This window comes from Octopus bimaculoides, chromosome 4, assembly GCF_001194135.2.
Source record: "Octopus bimaculoides isolate UCB-OBI-ISO-001 chromosome 4, ASM119413v2, whole genome shotgun sequence".
In the NCBI taxonomy this organism is placed as follows: Eukaryota; Metazoa; Mollusca; class Cephalopoda; order Octopoda; family Octopodidae; genus Octopus; species Octopus bimaculoides.
The window spans coordinates 138,675,379-138,681,023 of record NC_068984.1 but is presented as its reverse complement, the minus strand read 5'-3'; the positions used below and the strand labels follow the sequence as shown (position 1 = coordinate 138,681,023).

General features: G+C 33.6%; 1 protein-coding gene across 2 annotated transcripts in view; it reads right to left on the bottom strand.

Moving 5' to 3' along the window:
- LOC106872781 (microphthalmia-associated transcription factor) overlaps positions 1-5,645 on the bottom strand; it is a 93,575-nt gene that overhangs the window by 26,746 nt on the left and 61,184 nt on the right. The window lies entirely within an intron of this gene.

Genomic DNA, 5,645 nt, shown 5'->3' with positions numbered 1-5,645 from the left:
ATATATATATATATATATATATATATATATATATCTCACTTCATGTTAATGGTTCTGAAGAAGCTATAGTATATTGCTATAGCAGAAACAGCTGTAAGCTAATGAAGTTGATCATGTGATTCTTGTTTGTTCCCTTGTCATTCAATAATTAATGTTATGCTTTGTATTTGCCTAATGCTACACTCTAAAATGCATGTAAATTAAGTTCTAAGAACTGGTTATTACTTTTGCTATGTTTAAGCAAAATTGTAACAGATTCATATATATATATATATATATATATATATATATATATATATATATATATATGGGAAAAGTGTGCAAAAGTAATTAAACATAGCAAAATATACAGATCAGAGTGAAAACAAGAAATATACAAAATTATAAGGGAGAAGTGTTGTAGAGAAATATCTTTCAACGAGAGTTAACACAGAAAGACAGAAATGACAATAGCAATTAGACATAACAGAAAAAGATGGTAAAACAAAATCAAATGAAAATAAAATACAATATAAACAAATATATCTGTGTGTGTGTGTGTGTGTGTGTGTGTGTGTGTGTGTGTGTGTGTATAATAAAATAGAATGAAAAAAACTACAGAAGATTTGTATTATATGGTTAAAAAACATTAAAATCGTCATGCTAGGAAAATGATATAAATTTTATATATAGTGATATCCATTCGTTATGGTGTGATGTACACACCATAACGAATACATGACACAACAACGATAAAGGAATTTTAAAAATTTAAAAAGAAAATATGAAACTGGTTTATTTCTCCCAAGACAATGTCACTGTACACAAAATTTTATGTCATTTTCCTAACAATGATTTTAATATACTTTTTAACCATATAATACAAATTTTCTGTAGTTTTTTTCATTCAGTTCTGTTTTTTATACATCCAACCATGTGCTTTCACATTCCAACTCTCTCACACACCTATATATATATATATATATATATATCATCATCCTTATCATTTTATGTCTTTTTTTCTATGCTGGCATGGGTTGGATGTGTTGACAGGATCTGGCAAGCTACAAGATTGCACTGAAACCTAGTGCCAGCTGTATTTATTTCTGTTTTACTCCTTAAGGGAGTAAGAAGGTACTCTGATATTAGTAATTCAAGTTTTGGAATGTTAAGGTCAAGCTCTGTATCATAGAAATCTTGTGTCATCAACATGATTTATCTGTAACTCGTTCACCACTGTTCTGGGATTAGTGATTCATTCACCACTGATCCCAAATCATTTATCACTGATTCATTCATAATTGATCTGGAGCAATTGCAGAGCTCCAAACAGCCACAACTGTGAAACAATGTGGTTGCCTTAATGCAGCGTGAAAATAAAGAAACCGTTTAAGGAGTTTTTCATAAGGAAAGCTCAAAATATGCACCTACAATCTTAGCAGTGTCTTCCTACTGGATCAGGAAATCAGAGACAAGAGAGTAGAGATGCTAACCCAGCACAACCATTCCTCAATATAATCCAAGTCTGGTGCAAGTCAAGACTCTTCTAGTGTAACTCAAGATTCAAAAATCTTCAAACTACTGCAACAGGTAGGGTAGCACTAGCATTTGTAACAATGAAATACCACCACATCCATAACAACCTTGCTCATGAAGGCACACAGAAGACATAGAATAGGTTAGAGGACTGGTTGTATCTCTTGTTGATGATACTCTTTGAGAAGTTCTGTCAGTGTCTAAGGGATGTGAGTTTTGATGGTCTTCAAAAGTTAAGAAGAAACATGGTATGATATACAGCAAATTAAAACAAAGGCAAAAAATCAGTAATATTTCTCAGTCAATAAGTTCAATATACTGCTGAGACAGAAGCCAATGTAATGGTATTTTCTCGAACTTATTTAATGAGAGAGAGAGAAAGAGAGAGAGAGAGAAAGATAGAGAGAGAGAGAGAGAGAGAGAGAGAGAGAGAGACAGAGAGAGAATATTATCTTAAAGGGAAAACACTAAATGCTTTGGTTTTTAAGGGAAAAATCACTTTATGCTTGAGAAATATAACAACTGGTGTTCAAAATTGACCATAAAAAAATATCTGGAAAAAACTAGTAAATAAAGAGCATTTATATATCATCATCATCGTCGTTTAACATCCACCTTCCATGCTGGAAATATATGTATGTATATATATATACATGCATGATAGATCGCTGACCACTACATTTATATTTTTTTTCTCCTTGTTTCTCTCCTTATTTCTTTCTGTGTTCCTTTCAGTTGAAGAGCGTAGGCTCGAAACGTCAAAGACTTTCTCTATTCCCGAGCGTTAAACTAATACATCCATTTGTTGTTTACACCACCTGTCTTCGTCTGTTGTTTTTTTCGTAAATTCTCCCATACATATATATATATATATATATATATATATATCAAAATAAGCAACAAGGGTATCCAGAGGTAATGCAGTACGATCGTTTCATGCAACTCCATTTAATTGATTAATGCAACCATTACATCAATTTAAATGCAGAGCAATTCTCAACTGCACAAAGACATAGAATTTAATTAAACTAAAACAGATGGACACAATAGTATAATTTTGCCTAAAATCTCGAAGAAGTTAAGATAGATAAAGAGCATTGTTGCCCTTCCTTCCACTTAGAAGCTACTAAGTTATCAGGAAGAAAGACTTATTGCAGATTTGTACATATATATATAATATATATATATATATATATATATATATATATATATATTTGAACTTACACATACATACATTATATATATGTGCACATACACTACTACTATTTTCTATGTCACTGTTCTTGGGGACATAAGACCTAATAGATATTCATAATATACAGGCATTTGGATGAATCTAAATAAGCGTAATTTGCATAGCAGTGCAAACCCCAACAATATAAATAAATAATTAGAGTCTTAAACAGTGATAAGACAAGGAGAAACATTGAGTAAACTTACATGTATGTTTACAACAAGCAAACATTTAAGCTTGCTCTGTGACTGTAAGTGTGTGTGTGATAAAAATAACAACACATCCTGCTTATATATATGGAAATCATATACAATATGCTGGATAAATATATGACTGGTTTTGCATTAAAAAGAAAGATCCGTGTGTAAACAACAGTAGCTTTGTGCACATACAATTTCCTATCCCAAAACTGGTGCATTTTAATTCACAATTAAATTTTTAAATTCTTTTCTATTTCATACACCCACTCATAAATATATGCATATTCATATATATATATATATATATATATATACACATATATCAAACAGATGAGTAACAAGGATGTCAAAGTATTAGTGTATTCACCTTACCTCAAGCTGTGCGGATAATACCGGACTGACTTGGAGTCTCAACTTAAGTACCTAATTCAACTGAATTTTAATCATTTCTTATATATATATATATATATATATATATATTTATATATAAATATAAATGACTGAGACCTTTGGAAATGTGCTGTGCGTGAGAAAACCCGGCAAGCCAAGTGAGATCGTTGCCAGGGCCCCTGGACTGGCTCTTGTGCGGGTGGCACATAAAAGACACCATTTTGAGCGTGGCCGTTTTCGTGCGGGTGACACGTAAAAGCACCCACTACACTCTCTGAGTGGTTGGCGTTAGGAAGGGCATCCAGCTGTAGAAACTCTGCCAAATTAGATTGGAGCCTGGTGTAGCCATCCGGTTGCACTAGTCCTCAGTCAAATCGTCCAACCCATGCTAGCATGGAAAGCGGACGTTAAACGATGATGATGATGATATATATCTATATTTATATATAAATAAATATATATATCTATATTAATATATATATCTATATATCATCATCATCATCGTTTAATGTCCGCTTTCTATGCTAGCATGGGTTGGACGATTTGACTGAGGACTGGTGAACCAGATGGCTGCACCAGGCTATCTATCTATATATATATGAGAAACAGCTTTATTTTTACATATGTTTCATTAAATACACAGCTGTGTTCAAATACTTTTTAATTCAAAACTTTTGTTTACATAAATTCAAACTGTACATAAAAAACAAAAGCGGACACAAAATCTGTTCAATTCTTGAAAATAAGACCCTGAATGCCTAGAAATATTGAATATGAACTTAAGAGCTTTATGGCTCTAAATGACTGGTTCGCAACTATTTTTTTATCTGTAGACCCCTTTGATTACTAATCTATTCTGGTGCCCTCTCCCACAGTTATTCGATGTTTAAAATCTAATTTTATAGATACTTCTTTCAAAACTCCTATTTTGTTTATCACACATTAATTAACCTGTGTACTTTGAACTTACAATAGATACACCTAAAGCCAATTTTTTTCATGAAAACCTAAAATACAACAGGGGTCTCCAATTTACTATTTTGCTTGCAAGGACCCCAAAAATCTTATATGAACCTTCAAAAGAACTGCTACTCTAAACTAACAATAAAAAAAAATAAGAAGAAAATAAAAAATAAAAAAGGATAGAATTCACACTTAGTCATGTACCAAATGAAACATATATATATATTCTTTCTACTCAAGGCTCAAGGCTTGAAATTTTGGGGGAGAGGGCCAGTCAATTAGATTGATCCGAGTATGCAACTGCTACTTAATTTATCGACCCCAAAAGGATGAAAGGCAAAGTCGACCTTGGTGGAATTTGAACTCAGAACGTAAAGACAGATGAAATGCCGCTAAGCATTTCGACCAGCCTGCTAATGATTTGGCCAACTCATTGCTTTCCAAATGAAACATAAATATCAATTCATTATAATTTGACTTAATACACTGTATATAATATGTGAATGAAGATTTCATTCCTAATAATATAATTACCATCACCATTATCACATCTTGACCATTCCTGACCATTTCCACCCTGAATACTCAGACCACCACTACTTATTTCATAATCATAGCCATCATCATCATCATCATCATCATCATCATCATCATCATCATTGTTGTATCTATTTGATGCTTGGTGTTAGAAAGGGCATCCAGCTGTAGAAGCCATGCCAAAGCAGACAGTGGAGTCCAATGCAGCTCCCTGGATTGCCAGCACCTGTCAAACTGTCCAGCCTATAGGAGCATGGACAACAGATGCTAAATGTTAATGATGACCCCCCCCCCCAAACCCACACCGGTAAGTACCAGTAAAGTGCTGGGTTTGGTCAGTTTAACTCTCTCCAAATTTCTGACCTTACACCAAAGTTAGAAATTACTATCATATTCTTTTCTACTCTAGGCACAAGGCCCGAAATTTTGCAGGAAGGAGCCAGTCGATTAGCTTGAACCCTGTATGCAACTGGTACCTAATTTATCAACCCTGAAAAGATGAAAGACAAAGTCGACCTCGGCGGAATTTGAACTCAGAACATAAAGTTAGACGAAATACTGCTAAGCATTTCGCCCGGCGTGCTAATGCTTCAGTATATATGGCTGTGTGGTAAGTAGCTTGCTTACCAACCACATGGTTCTGAGTTCAGTCCCACTGCATGGCACCTTGAGTAAGTATTTTCTACTATAGCCTCAGGCCAACCAAAGACTTGTGAGTGGATTTGGTAGACGGAAACTGAAAGAAGCCTGTTGTGTTGATATATATATATATATATGTGTGTGTGTGTGTGTGTGTGTGTGTGTGT